The sequence below is a fragment of the Hippopotamus amphibius genome, chromosome 7 (genome assembly GCF_030028045.1).
Source record: "Hippopotamus amphibius kiboko isolate mHipAmp2 chromosome 7, mHipAmp2.hap2, whole genome shotgun sequence".
NCBI classification, from domain to species: Eukaryota; Metazoa; Chordata; class Mammalia; order Artiodactyla; family Hippopotamidae; genus Hippopotamus; species Hippopotamus amphibius.
Genome location: NC_080192.1, coordinates 58,874,490 through 58,890,482, shown reverse-complemented (window position 1 = coordinate 58,890,482; position 15,993 = coordinate 58,874,490). Strand labels below are relative to the sequence as shown.

General features: G+C 38.8%; 1 pseudogene; it reads right to left on the bottom strand.

Annotated features, from left to right (window-relative positions):
* Positions 1–13,299: 13,299 nt before the first annotated feature.
* Positions 13,300–13,501, bottom strand: LOC130857950 (small nucleolar RNA U3; annotated as a pseudogene).
* Positions 13,502–15,993: the final 2,492 nt, after the last annotated feature.

The window sequence follows — 15,993 nt, the reverse complement described above, 5'->3', positions numbered from 1 at the left end:
TGGCAACTCCTGCGCTTTGTAACTGCCTGTGACCTATAGTAATTTGTAGCCAATCAGTTTGTACCAATTATAGCTGTATGTTTTAACCTATATAAGGAGAAGACTCCCCTGAAACAGGGCCCCAGAATTTTGGAGCCTTAGCTCCTCTGGGTCTTCCAGCTCAATAAACCTGAGTTCTCCAAATCTCCTGAGTGTTGTGCTTGGTTTCTTATGGGATCAGTTCTTTTCTGCAACAGTTGTATCTGTTACAAATTTGTCAGCAAGGAAAGTAACTTGATGTGAAGAAACTTCTAAGGAAAGAAAATGTAAATGAGATAACCTTTAGATAAACTCTATTAAGAATAATTAAGCTTTAGGAATATCTACCTAAAATAATCTCTCTAGATTCTGGTAACTTGAAATTCTAGAGTTGCACTAAATTAAGTGATGAAATCTTATTGACTAGCTAGGTCATTCCCAAATAAGATACTGAAACATTAATTACTGAGCACTGGCTTCCTTTTACAGAGAAACAAAAGGGTATTTAGGACTATTGATGAATATGTTTGGTGCCATGTTCCATAAAGAAAGCAAATGTTTTTTAGAAAATATCACTGGTATTTATGTTCACCAATCTACAGAATGCTAACATAAAGGACAGTTCATGGTTACTTAAGAAAAGTAGGATGTGTGTTCTCAAGAAGGCATAAGGAATGGAATTACATTTTATTAAAGGAAAAGTAGGTCTGACTTACAGCTGGCTGTTTCTGAATGGGAAATAAACTAATGATACAGAAAGTGATAAGAAGGTTTGTGGAAAGTGCATCCTGAGAATAGAGTTTTGTGCATGATCTGGATTGACTAAGTTTAGATAAATTTAGTTGAGTAAATTAATTTTAAAAGTAAGCTGGTGCAAAACTTGAATTTGGCTTTTCTCTCTGTTAAGAGGACAAATTTTCTAAAAATGTTGAACTTCCTTTTGATAACAGATTTTGTTTCCTTACCTTTTAAGTGATCTGTTCTGTATTTGCCTTTGAAATCTTTTATTATTATTTTGGCTAAGTGAATAACTATTATTTCACAGTGACATGTGAGCCTATCTGACTGAGTGTTCTAAACCCTTTTTGGTATTTTTGACAAAACTTCCTAAAACACATTCTGATGAAGTCCTTTTGACCTCCAGCTAACTTTGGGATGCTTCAAAGGGCCCCTGAAACATCCCAAAGAGAGATATAAACTGGGTTCATTTGGTACATTAAGTTACATGGGAAGTATTGTCAAATGAATAATAAATCTTAGATATTAGTGCATGGTAATCATTATTAATATTGATATTCTAGAAATTATATGGAGTTCCTAAAATTCTTATATGTCCTGGTAAAATGTTATCAGTCATAATTCTAGTTATTATCTTAAAGTTGATGAATGGAATATTTATAAATGGAATATTTCCTGTGATATCAGTAAACAAAGGATGATTTACAGAAATTTGGTAAATTATACTTTTGTAAAGCAGGATTGAAACATTTATCTTTCTCTCTATCTGTTCAATTGGAAACTCTTAGGTTCCAGCAGCTTTATCAGATAAATTAGGAAGGCTACCTCACTAACAGGTATAGAAAACTCAAGGTATTTTGGGGAACTTGAAAAGGGAGAAATTCACCTACATCTGTTAGGCAAAAATCTTTGATAAGCCCAAGTCTTTGGCATGGCTTTCCTATCCCTGAGAGGTCTTTTCAAAGTCCAGGCTGAGACTTCCTACAAAAGTTTCAACAAAGCAAACAGCCTATATGATCAATTATAGTTACATAAGTTATCAGGCCAAGTTTCCTTTGAGACCAGACTTATTTTGCAAACAAATTAGTCTTAATTTGATTACATATGGTAAAAATGAGGGTAATTTTAGAGAGAAAAAGATTATGTTTCAATGAATATTAAGTGCCAGTTTTGCTGATGGAGGTCTGTATTTACTAAGATTCACTCCGTGGATAGTTCCTTGCTGTTATGCTATATTCATGTTTCTTTTCTTTTCTTTTCTTTTTAGAACTTTTATTGAGATGCAGTTAACATACAATAAACTGCATATATTTAGAGCGTACAATTTGGTATCCCAATCTCCCAGTTCATTCCCCCGCAACCCTCCCCGCTTTTGCCACTTGGTGTCCATATGTTTGTTCTCTACATCTGTGTCTCTATTTCTGCCTTGCAAACCGGTTGATTTGTACCATTTTTCTATAGTCCGCATATATGTGTTAATATACGGTATTTGTTTTTCTCTTTCTGACTCACTTCACTCTGTATGACAGTCTCCAAGTCCATCCATGTCTCTAGAAATGTCCCAGTTTCCTTGCTTTTTACAGCTGAGTAATATTCCATTCTATATATGTACCACATCTTTTTTATCCATTCATCTGTTGATGGACATTTAGGTTGATTCCATGTCCTGGCTATTGTAAATAGTACTGCAATGAACACTGGAGTGCATGTGTCTTTTTGAATGATGGTGTTCTCTGGGTATATGCCCAGCAGTGGGATTGCTGGCTCATATGGTAACTCTATTTTTAGTTTTGCAAGGAACTTCCATACTATTCTCCACATTGGCTGTATCAATTTACATTCCCACCAACACTGCAAGCATGTTCCCTTTTCTCCACACTCTCTCCAGCATTTACTGTTTGTAGATTTTCTGATGATGCCCATTCAAACTGGTATGAGGTGATGTCTCATTGTAGTTTTGATTTGCATTTCTCTAATAATTAGTGATGTTGAGCAGCTTTTCATGTGCCTCTTGGCCATCCGTATGTCTTCTTTGGAGAAATATCTATTTAGGTCTGCCCATTTTTTGATTGGGTTGCTTGCTTTTTGATATTGAGGTGGATGAACTGTTTATATATTTTGGAGATTAGTCCTTTGTCTGTTGATTCATTTGCAAATATTTTCTCCCATTCTGAGGATTGTCTTTTCGTCTTGCTTATACTTTCCTTTGCTGTGCAGAAGCTTTGAAGTTTCATTAGGTCCCACTTATTTATTTTTGCTTTTATTTCCATTATTCTAGGGGGTGGGTCAAAAAAGATCTTGCTGTTATTTACGTCAAAGAGTGTTCTTCCTATGTTTTCCTCTAGGAATTTTATAGTGTCTGGCCTTGCATTTAAGTCTTTAATCCATTTGGAGTTTATTTTTGTGTATGGTGTTAGAGAGTGTTCTAATCTCAGTCTTTTACATGTAGCTGTCCAGTTTTCCCAGAACCACTTGTTGAAGAGGCTGCCTTTCCTCCATTGTATATCCCTGGTTCGTTTCTCATAGATTAGTTGACCGTAGTTTATCTCCGGGCTTTCTATTCTGTTCCATTGATCTGTATTTCTGTATTTGTGCCAGTACCATATTGTCTTGATCAATGTAGCCTTGGAGTACAGCCTGAAGTCAGGAAGCCTGATTCCACCAACTCAGTCTTTCCTTCTCAAGATTGTTTTGGCTATTCGGAGTCTTTTGCATTTCCATACAAATCGTAAAATTTCTTGTTCTAGTTCTGTGAAAAACGCCATTGGTAATTTGACGGGGATTGCATTGAATCTGTAAATTGCTTTGGGTAGTATAGTCATTTTCACAATGTTGATTCTCCCAATCCAAGAACATGGTATGTCCCTCCATCTGTTTGTGTCATCTTTGATTTCTTTCATTCGTGTCTTATAGTTTTCTGAGTACAGGTCTTTTACCTCCTTGGTTAGGTTTATTCCTAGGTATTTTATTCTCTTTGTTGCAATGGTGAATGGGATTGTTTCCTTAATTTCCTTTCTAGTCTTTCATTGTCAGTGTATAGAAATGCAAGAGATTTCTGTGTGTTAATTTTGTATCCTGCAACTTTACCAAATTCATTGATTAGCTCAAGTAGTTTTCCAGTGGCATCTTTAGGATTTTCTATGTATAGTATCATGTCATCAGTGAACAGTGACAGTTTTACTTCTTCTCTTCCAATTTGGATTCCTTTTGTTTCTTTTTCTTCTCTGATTGCTGTGGCAAGGACTTCCAAAACTATGTTGAATAGTAGTGGTGAGAGTGGACATCCTTGTCTTCTTCCTGATCTTAGAGGGAATGCTTGCAGTTTTTCTCCATTGAGAATGATGTTTGCTGTGGGTTTGTCATATATGGCCTTTATTATGTTGAGGTAGGTTCCCTCTATGCCCACCTTCTGGAAAGTTTTTGCCATATATGAGTGTTGAATTTTGTCAAAAGCTTTTTTTGCATCTATTGAGATGATCATGTAGTTTTTATCCTTCATTTATTTTTTCATTTTTTTTCATTTTTTTAATATAGTGTATCACATTATTGGATTTGGGTATATTGAAGAATCCTTGCATTCCAGGGATAAACCCCACTTGATCTGGTGTATGATCCTTTTAATGTGTTATTGGATTCTGTTGGCTAGTATTTTGTTGAGGATTTGTGCATCTAAATTCATCAGTGATATTGGTCTGTAGTTTCTTTTTTTGTAGTATCTTTGTCTGGTTTTGATATCAGGGTGATGGTGACCTCATAAAATGAGTTTGGGAGTGTTCCTTCCTCTGCAATTTTTTTTGGAAGAGCTTGAGAAGGATGGGTGTTAGCTCTTCTCTAAATGTTTGATAAAATTCACCTGTGAATCCCTCTGGTCCTGGACTTCTGTTTGTTGGGAGATTTTTAATCACAGTTTCAATTTCTTTACTTGTGACTGTTCTGTTCATATTTTCTATGTCTTCCTGATTCAGTCTTGGAATGTTATACCTTTCTAAGAATCTGTCCATTTCCTCCAGGTTGTCCATTTTATTGGCATGTAGTTGCTTGTAGTAGTCTCTTATGGTGCTTTTTATTTCTGCAGTGTCTGTTGTAACTTCTGCTGTTTCATTTCTAATTTTATTGATTTGAGTCCTCTCTCTTTTTCTTGATGAGTCTTCCTAGAGGTTTATCAATTTTATTTATCTTCTCAAAGAACCAGCCTTTAGTTTTATTGTTTTGCTATCGTTTTCTTTGTTTCTATTTCATTTATTTCTGCCTGAACTTTATGATTTCTCTGCATCTACTAACTTTGGGTTTTGTTTGCTCTTCCTTCTCTAGTTTCTTTAGGTGTAAGGTTAGATTGTTTATTTGGGATTTTTCTTGTTTCTTGAGGTAGGATTGTATTGCTATAATCTTCCCTCTTAGAACTGCCTTTGCTGCATCCCATAGGTTTTGGATCATTGTGTTTTCATTGTCATTTATCTCTAGGTATTTTTTGATTTCCTCTTTGATTTCTTCAGTGATCTGCTGGTTATTTAGTAGTGTATTGTTTAGCCTCCATGTGCTTATATTTTTTAAAGTTTTTTTCCTGTAATTGATTTCTAATCTCATAGCATTGTGGTTGGAAAAGATGCTTGATATGATTTCAACTTTCTTGAATTTAGCAAGGCTTGATTTATGACCCAAAATATGATCTATCCTGGAGAATGTTCCATGTGCACTTGAGAAGAATGTGTAATCTGCTGTTTTTGGATGTAATGTCCTATAGATATCTGTTAAATCAAGCTGATTTATTGTGTCATTTAAAGCTTGTGTTTCCTTATTAATTTTCTGTGTGGATGATCTGTCCATTGGTGTAAGTGGAGTGTTAAAATCCCCCACTATTATTGTGTTACTGTCAATTTCCTCATTCATAGTTCTTAGCATTTGCCTTACGTATTGAGGTGTTCCTATATTGGGTGCTTGTATATTTATAATTGTTATCTCTTCTTCTTGGATTGATCCCTCAATCTTTTTGTAGTGTCCTTTCCTGTCTCTTGTAACATTTTTTATGTTAAAGTCTATTTTATGTGATATGAGTATTGCTACTACAGCATTCTTTTGATTTCCAGTTGCATGCAATATCTTTTTCCATCCCCTCACTTTCAGTCTGTATGTGTCCCTAGGTCTGAAGTGAGTCTTTTGGAGACAGCATATATATGAGTCTTGTTTTTATATCCATTCAGCGCATCTGTATCTTTTAGTTGGGGCATTTAGTCCATTTACATTCAAGATAATTATCGATATGAATGTTCCTATTACCATTTTCTTAATTGTTTTGTTTTTGTTTTTGTAGGTCCTTTTCTTCTCTTATGTTTCCCACTTAGAGACGTTCCTTTAGCATTTGTTGTAAGGCTGGTTTTGTGGTGCTGAACTCTCTTAGCTGTTGCTTGTCTGTAAAGCTTTTGATTTCTCCATTGTCTCTGAATAAGATCCTTGTTGGGTAGAGTATTCTTGGTTGTAGGTTCTTCCCTTTCATCACTTTAAGTATATCATGCCAGTCCCTTTTGGCTTGCAGAGTTTCTGCTGAAAAATCAGCTGTTAACCTGATGGGAGTTCCCTTGTATGTTATTTGTTGTTTTTCCCTTGTTGCTTTTAATAACTTTTCTCTGTCTTTAATTTTTATCCATTTGACTACTATATGTCTTGGTGTGTTTCTCCTTGGGTTTATCCTGCCTGGGACTCTCTGCGCTTCCTGGACTTGGGTATCTATTTCCTTTCCCATGTTAGGGAAGTTTTCAACTATAATTTCTTCCAGTATTTTCTCGGGTCCTTTCTCTCTCTCTTCTCCTTCTGGGACCCGTATAATGCGAATGTTGGTATGTTTAACATTGTCCCAGAGGTCTTCTTGGCTGTCTTCAGTTCTTTTCATTCTTTTTTCTTTATTTTTTTCAGCATCATTGATTATCACCATTCTGTCTTCCAGCTCACTTATTCACCCTTCTGCTTCAGTTAACCTGCTATTGGTTCCTTCTGGTGTATTTTTCATTTCAGTTATTGTGTTGCATAACTGTTTGTTTGCTCTTTAATTCTTCTAGGTCTTCGCTAAACTTTTCAATCTTTGCATCCAGTCTTTTTTCAAAGTCCTGGATCATCTTCACCATCATTATTCTGAATTCTTTTTCTGGAAGGATGCCTATCTCCTATTCATTTTTGTTTTTCTGGGGTTTTAGCTTGTCCCTTCATCTGGTACAAAGTCCTCTGCTTTTTCATTTTCTGTACCTTTCTGTGGCTGTGGTTTTCAGTTCCACAGAAGGAAATACTGCTGGTACTGCTTGATACTGCTGTCTGCCCTCTTGTGGAGGAAGCTATCTAGGAGGCTCATGGGTGCTTCCTGATGGGAGGGACTGATGGTGAGTAGGGCTGGGTGGGTGGAGCTCAGTAAGACGTTAATCCGATTTGGTGGGCAGAGATCAGTAAAACTTTAATCTTCTGTCTGCCAAAGGGTGGGGCTGTGTTCCCACCTTGTTTGATGTTTGGCCTGAGGCTACACAGAAATGGAGGTTACAGGCTCTTTAGTGGGGCTAATGGTAGACCTTGGGAGGGGCTCACACCAATGAGCACTTCCCAGAACCCTTGCTGCCAGTGCCCCTGTCTCCTCAGTGAGCCACAGCTGCCCCCCACCTCTGCAGGCAACCCTCCAACACCAGAAGGTAGGTCTGATTCAATCTCCTATGGGGTCACTTCTCCTTCCCCCTAGGTCCCGATGAGCACAGTTTTTTGTGTGCCTTCCAAGAGTGGAGTCTGTTTCCCCCAGTCCTGTGGATGTCCTGCAGTCAAAACCCACTGGCTTTCAAAGTCTGATTCTCTGGGGATTCCTCCCCCTGTTGCTGGACTCCCCAGTTGGGAAGCCTGATGTGGCGCTCAGAACCCTCACTTTAATGGGTGGACTTTTGCGGTATAACTTGTTCTCCAGTTTATGAGTCACCCACCCAGCATTTATGGGATTTGATTTTAATGTGATTGTGCCACTCCTACCATCTCATTGCAGCTTCTCCTTTGTCTCTGGATGTGGGGTGTCTTTTTTGGTGCATTCCAGTGTCTTTCTGTCAATGATTATTCAGCAGTTAGTTGCAATTCCAGTGCTCTTGCAAGAGGGATTGAGCGCATGCCCTCCCACTCCGCCATCTTGATCCACCTCCCTATTTTTTTTTTCTTCTTTTTTTTTCTTCTTTTTTTTTTTCTTTTTTTTCTTTTTTTTTCTTAAAAGGACACTCTAAGTTTGTTTCTGAAGATTATCTCAGTGATCTATCGTTGGTTAAAAATCAGATGCCCCACAACCTGCAACCAGGGGATTGTGCATACTAAAAAGTACATAATTTAAAGGACAGTCTCCAACCTAGATGGAAGGACACTTATCAGAGGAGAAACTATACTGACACCAGGATGAGAAGAAGCTGATGTCAGAAGTAGACAGCTAGCCCAAGATCCTGGACCTGACTCCTATGAGCATTTATAATGTTTTCTTGACTCTTGGAGTTTTGTATATGAATCAAATGTTTTCCTATCATGGGCACAATCCTATGCTAATTTTAAAAATCTATCCAAATTGTTGGGTTTGCAGCCAATTACCTATGACTAGTACTTTTGGGTTGCCTTGGTGGGTTTCTCCCCTTCAAGGCTCTAATTGGATGGTTCTTCCTTAGGAAATTTACTCTAGAGAAAGAGAAAAAAGTTATAGTTTGGGGGATCCCCTCACCTGGCCAATTAATAACACCTGCTCTGAACCTGGCCATAGATTTAAATTTTCTTTTAACGTCACCCAAGCTCAATCAGAATGACGAGGTAAGTCTTAAACAAAAACTGTCACCTGTCTATTAAAATGAAACCTCCCAAAATTATGGGATGGATTTATGTGGTTAACACCAGGCTATGATCATTTAAATTTAAAAACACCTCTATGTTGGGAATGATTAAATCATACTAAGGATGATCAGCCCAGTAACATCAGGAAATTGGGCTGGGTGCCTTATGAACAATGTCTACATGTTATTACCCTTAGACATAGTGATTGGTGTGGAACTGACCGAGTCAGATGACTCACTGGGTTGCACCTAATGGAACTCATTGGATTTGTGGTACTAATTTACAGCCTTGGCTTCCACTGGAATGGGTAGGAAGATGTTCCCTAGGATTCCCATGGACTCAAGGTCATATATGTAACAAATTAGAGACCACTGGCATGAGCTGATGGGTCAAGAGATCTATATTCTGCTGGTTTGACCATTTAGCAGCTATTTCTGTACCTTCTAGTCAGCCATATTGAAGCCTTAACAAAATTCACTCAACAGGCCTTAAATGATAGTAACCAGGCTATTAGCCTATTGAATTCTGAGGTCTCCATTAAGAGAAAAGCAGTGCTATAAAACCACATGGCCCTCGACATCCTTGCTACACCCCATGAAGGCACCTGTGCCATAATTCAAACTGAATACTGTGTTTTCATACTTGATGAATCCTCTAATGTAACACATTTAATGAAGCATATGAAAAGTCAGATTTCTGCCTTAGGCAACCCATTCCCAAGTCTTGACCTCTTCAAAAACCAGTTTGGTGTGAGAAGCTCTTGGCTTAAATATTTACTTATAAGTCTATTAATGATATTAACTATTTGTATTTTTGCCTGTTTTACAATATTTTTGTTTCTTGTATTACCAAATGTGTGACTGAGCCACTGACAAAAATAATGATGACTAGGTGACTTAAAGCAGTTGATCAAATATATAGTTCTTATGTGATCAATTATTGTAATAGTGTAACTCTGGATATGGGAAGATGTAACAAGAGGGAATTTTTCCTGGACCATAACAGATTAGGAATGCAGGTGGTCCAGAGAGCTTTGGCTTTTGTTACAAAGACCTAGCCCAGTACTGGCACATTGAGTGGCCTATCTGTGAAATCTTTATCAGACCTAGGAATGAGCCTTCCTAGCATCATGGTATGAAATGGTCATGAAATGCCTCCCAAAGTATGGTCGAATTTATGACCATGAGGGGGCCCTGTCAACTATAAATTGGCACTTGCCATGGGCACTTGCCATCTACCTCCACTATAAGGATTAAATCACTTAGTGCTGCTGCAGCAGCTGACCTTCAACAGCCCCTGAAGGAAATTCAGTGTGGAGACCAGAAATAAGGCACTCTGTGCTTTGGAAAATGGGCAGAACAGATCTTCAGATAGTTAGATGTTTTCAGGAACTGATTTTTTGAGCCCAACCCTTGCATCTCCTCATATCTAGAAAAGCACTAAATCCCTACATGGTGATGATTGCTCCTCATGACTAGCAGAAACCCCATAAAAAATTTAGTTGATTGCATGTACTCTGCCTTTATATATAAAGCTTCCCCCATGCCTCTTTGGAACAGTTTCTCAGAGCTATCTGGGATGCTGTCTCCCAGGCTGTAGTCCTAATTTTGCCCCAAATAAACTCAACTCGCAACTCTCACATTGTGCATTTTTTTTTAAGTTGACAGGACCATCAGCTATCTCAAGTATCTTAAACTTTCTCATCCTCCCAGCCACATTGCTAGGTTACCATCCATATTACTAATCCAGGTTACCATCCTTTATCCTCAGGATCACTGCAGAACACTGCAACTGAGTCTCATTGCCCTTCCTGCCTCCAGTTCCCTTCATCCTTCTCCACATAACAACCAAAATGTGGCTAAGAAATGCATACCTAGTCCTTATTTTTTCCCAGTTTAAAGGCTTCCACAGTTTTCAGTTGACAGACTAAAAACTCAAGCTCTCAAAAGAAGCAATCAAGGGGACTTTCTAGGTGGTGAAGTTGTTAAGAATCTGCCTGCCAATGCAGGGGACACGTGTTCTCTCCCTGCTCCAGGAAGATCCCACAGGCTTCAGAGCAACTAAACCTGTACACCACAACCATTGAGCCCATGTGCAACAACTACTGAAGCCCACATGCCTAGAGCCCATGCTCCGCAACAAGAGAAGCCATGGCAGTGAGGAGCCTGTGCACCGCAACAAAGAGTAGCCCTAGCTCACCACAACTAGAGAAAGCCTGGGCACAGCAATGAAGACCCAATCCAGCCAATTAATTAATTAATTAATTAATTAATTTAAAAAGAAGCAACCAAACTTTACAACCTGCCCCACATACTCTACTTTGCCATCCTGAAGGTACATCAGCCTAAGAAAGAGGGCCATTTGAACAGAATTTTGAACAGAATTCAAAGCTGTGACACAACAATGAAAACCCAACACAGCCAATAAATTAATAAATTAAATTTAAAAAAGAGCTGCACCAGAGATAAGCCCCCAAAATATCTAACTTTGAAAAAAGTAGAACTTGCATCTACAAAACTGTAGTGATCTGAGAAATGGGTCTTCAAGGACTCACCTGCTCCAGGGCCCAAGGCAGAAGCAGCCTATGGCAGCCAAATGAAGACTATCCTGGAACTCTCCTGGGATGCCAGGATGGAGGCTGGTGGGTACGACCTTTGCACTCTCCCTCTGTCTTACTATATAGCTGGGTGGGTGGTTGGGAGAAAATGGTGAAGTTGGTCAAAGATCACAAACTTTCAGTCACAAAATGAAAATTTAAAAAAAGAAAAACAACACAGGTATGTAAAATTCTCTTAAAACAAAAATGAAAAACTATGAAAGAGCTTGATAAACCTGATTACAGGTGTATCTCATTTCATTGTGCTTCACAGATACTGCAGATTTTACAGGTTGAAGGTTTGTGGCCACCCTGCACTGAGCACATCTATCAATGCCATTTTTCCAATATCATTTGCACACTTCGTGTCTCTGTCACATTTTGGTAATCTTACAATATTTCAAACCTTCCACCCTCAAAAGAATTATGACTTGCTGAAGGCTCAGGTGATGGTTAGCATTTTTTGGTTATAAAGTATTTTTTAATTAAGGTATGTACATTGTTTTCTTAGCCATAATGCTATTGCACACTTAAGAGACTATAGTATGCTGTAAACATAACTTTTATATTTTGTGTGACTCACTTTATTGCAATATTCACTTTACTGTGATAGTCTGGAGCTGGATTTGTAATATCTATGAGGTATGCCCATATATCAATACTGATGATGAAGAGGAAAATTAGAAGTTTGTGCTAAACTAGAAATAACTTCATGCTTGCTCTGCTTCTGTAAAATCTGCTTGCTGGGCTGAGATAAGAACAAGATGACCTAGCAATCTACTGTAACCTTAAGATGTTCTGATAAGTATGGAATGTTCTGCTCCTGCTCCTGCAAGTTTCTGTTTGGAAATTCCCTGTGCATAACCCATAGCATCTCCCGTGCTCTATAACTGCCCATAACCTATAGTAACCAGGTAACCAATCAACCAATGCTAACTGTAACCATGTGCACTGACCCCTATAAAAGTAAAGCTCACCCTGAGCTCAGGGCTCCAGAACTTTAGAACATTAGCTTAATAAGCCTGAGTTCTCCAACCCTCCGAGTGTGGTGCTTGGTTTCTCAACAGACCGATTTGATTTCTGCAACAATGAGAACAACAGAAGTAATCATAAACAGAATTAAAGACTGAGTAGTTATAACCAAGGACTAATATCCAGAATATACAAAGAAATCACATAAAAAAAAACCCACACATGCTTCAATATGTTAATAAGCATTCACAAAAGAAAATAATATAAATAACCATGAAATATGAGAACAATTTCCATCTAGTTAGTAATAAGAGGAATTAAAATTGGAGCAAAAATAAGATTATTTCTTCAGAGAGAGAACATAAGTGGAGACAACGTATTTACTCCACATATTGTTGACAGGATTTAAGATTGCATTGCTGAGGTCACAGGAAATTTCGCAGTGTCTTAGAACTTAAAGTATGCATACTCTCTGACTTAGTAATTCCACATCTTGTCTACTCCCAAGGAAACCTCACGCATATGCACAGCACACACAAGAGTGTTCAGTGCAGAAGTGCTTGTTGTAGCAAAGAACAGGCACATCAACAACTGTATATACTGTGGTTTGTTCCATCTTAAGATACTACACAACAGATTTTAAAGTTTACTTACATATGCACTGATGTGGACATTCAGTAAGAAAATGTAGGTTCAAAAGTAAAGCAATATTGGGAATTCCCTGGTGGCCGAGTGGTTAGGACTCTTCCCTTTCACTGCTGAGGGCTGGGGTTCAACACTTGGTTGGGGAAAAATGATCTCCCCAAAAAAAGAAAAAAAAAAAAAAAAGCAAAGCAGTATCATACACTGTTATATAACAATAAGCAGAGTGAAAAGAACTGCTTGCCTTATAAAGGAAAGGGAGTATTTGGTAACATTTGGTAAAGGGTGAGTAGTCATGAAGAAGTTAAACCTTTAACTTTTTTTTTTAACCACTGAACAACCAGGGAATTACCACTTTTAACTTTCTGAGAGTTTTGTTACAATACACAGCCTTAATAATACCATAAGAAAATTAAAAGAATATGCCAGATGTTACCCCTCCCCTTTCCTCTTCAGGAAAGGGAACAAACCCTGAGGATGAAGAATGAAACATAAGCAATTACATCAGAAAGAAATCCCTTAGCTTGCATTCTCTCCCTTTTATCCTTCCCAAAGGAAGAAAGAACAACCAAGAGCAAGCAGTAGGCCCACCAGCTGGCACTACTGGCCAGCTTCACACTCACAAAAAAACACTGCAGCTCACCAGGGTTTTTGATGCTATTTAGAAACACTTTTCTGGTAACAGACAATAGAAATGGTCCCTGGAAGTTTAGTCTTAAGCCTCTGCCATTTGCCTATGTTGAGACTAGGAAGCTTATTCCTAGTTTGTTGATGGAGAGATTTCTCCCACACCCCACCCAACAATCCTTCAGAATAAATTCCTTAGAGTTACATTCCATGGGGCTTTCCTGGTGGTGCAGTGGTTAAGAATCTACCTGCCAATGCAGGGGACATGGGTTCAAGCCCTGGTCCGGGAAGATCCCACATGCCACAGAGCAATTAAGCTCATGTGCCACAACTGAGCCTGTACTCTAGAGCCCATGAGCCTCAATAACTGAGCCCATGTGCTGCAATTACTGAAGGCCAAGCACCTAGAGCCTGTGCTCCACAAGAGAAGCCACTGCAATGAGAATCCCGCACACCACAGTGAAGAGTAGCCCCGGCTCACCACAAGTAGAGAAAGCCTGTGTGCAGCAACAAAGACCCAACACAGCCAATAAATACATACATACATACATAAATAAATAAATAAATAAATAAATAAATACATTCTGCAAATTTAACAAAGCACTTTGGAATCCATTAAACAATATTTCTTAAAGGAAGCTTAAGTCATAAAGTTCCTAATTAGCATAATACCACACAACTACTGAGAGGAACATGATGGGAATAAGATAAGCTTAAGCAAGAAGACACCCTATTAGGAGAATTTATGGGCCCGTTGTAAACACACAAACTAAATCAGAATGATAGTTGGCAGGTGCAGGGAGGCATTCACTAAGTCTTAAAGCTCCTGCTCTCTTCTTGGTGTTTATCTAAATGTTTCTAAAACTTACAAGGAGACATTCTGACTCTGGTAGGCTAACAATAATCCGGAGTGATAGTTAACAGGTGCAGGGAGGCCTTCACTAAGTCTTAGAGCTCTCTTTGTTTGGCATTTATCTAAAATGTTTGTAAAACTTACAGAGAACTCTTCTTTTAGGGGATATAAAACCCCATGTACACCCTCCTTGGGGAGTCTCTCACCCCTTCTGGTGTCTGTGCCAGAAGCTATTGTACTGTCTAACTGCTCTCTAAATAAACTGTTACTTTTTGCTTGAACCTCAGCAGTGACTTGTTACTGATCCCGAGGAGATATTCTTTTCTTCCGGAGATCATGAATCTGTTCCTCTAGATGGATCTCGCAGTCTTCATTACCGAATCATAAGCCTTTATCACCCAACTGATACCAGGCCCCTGACCCTGTAGCTGTTCAGCACACAAGAACCAGCTTCCCAGTTGGTGGGGGCTCCTCTCTGTGATGAGGACACTAGAAAGTTGATGGTACCTCCACTGGTATAAACCAGATATGGCTTATGTGTGGATTTGAGGATATTTTTAATCCTGCTTTGTGTTAGGGGTTCACTGTCAATGGAGATTTTTAATGCTCAAAACAGCAACAACTATGTTGTATCATTGTGTTTCTTAGATATCTAACTGGAGGTGATGAGTTGGCAACTTTTGGTCCCAGGTACAATAAAATGATCTGAGTTAGAGATAGGGTCCTTGTATGGTGGTCAGCATAACTGAGGCCTTCTCAGGCCCATAGATTTCCTTCTCTCCTTCCCCTGATCCCACCCAGTGTTACCGAGTCCAAGCTCACTCTGCTTACTACATGACAAGCCAATGAATCAGAGATGAGGTATTGAGGCAAGAATACAACTTTACTTGGAGAGCTGGCAGACAGAGAAGATGGCACACTAAAATCTCTGAAAAACCATGTTATTGGGGTCTGGATGCCAGTTTCTTTTACAGCACAGAGAGGGAGAGATGGGGAAGTAAAGTAAAAAAGTTATCAGTCTTGCAATGCATCTCCTGGCCTGGCTAGCCTCAGGGAAAAGATGTGTTAATTTCTTCTTTTCTGCAGCCATTCACAGGTGGTCAGGGTTCCCTGAGGCAGGCCATCATGTATGATTACAATAACAAAAGCAACAAAAAGCAAAGTTTAAAGTCAAAGAAACAGACACAACATGGAGTCCGATTTAGCTCTTCCCTGTTACACCAGGACTGTACTATGTAGCAAATCACTTCTCTGTAATCAAGGGCTTTGCAGTTAATACAAATTGTTTAATAATCATTAATGCCAGGTGGCCTCTATGCTCTGTTAGTCCTCAAACAATGATGAAGACATTCACTGATGTAGTCCTGGCACCCATGAGACAAGTTACCCATTCATAAATATTGACTTAGGAATGCGTATCCTGTTTCCAAGCATGTACCCCCATACCTTAGCTTAACTATAAAATTGCCCTGACAGCCCCTTGGTGGTGTAGAATGCATTTGTGAATGCTTTCGGATCATCACATGCCTGGTCCCCTCTGTGAGTACATTACCGTAGAGCAAACTGGCCATTGGTTATATAAAGCTGCCTGCCTCGTTCTTCCATCTCAAGATGCTCTCTCAGTTTGGTGGACACTTTTTGTTCCCTCTATCCTCCAACAGCCCTCTTCTGAGGAAATACAAACAGATGCAAGCATTCGAGTAATATTTGGAGACATTAATTGATGTTT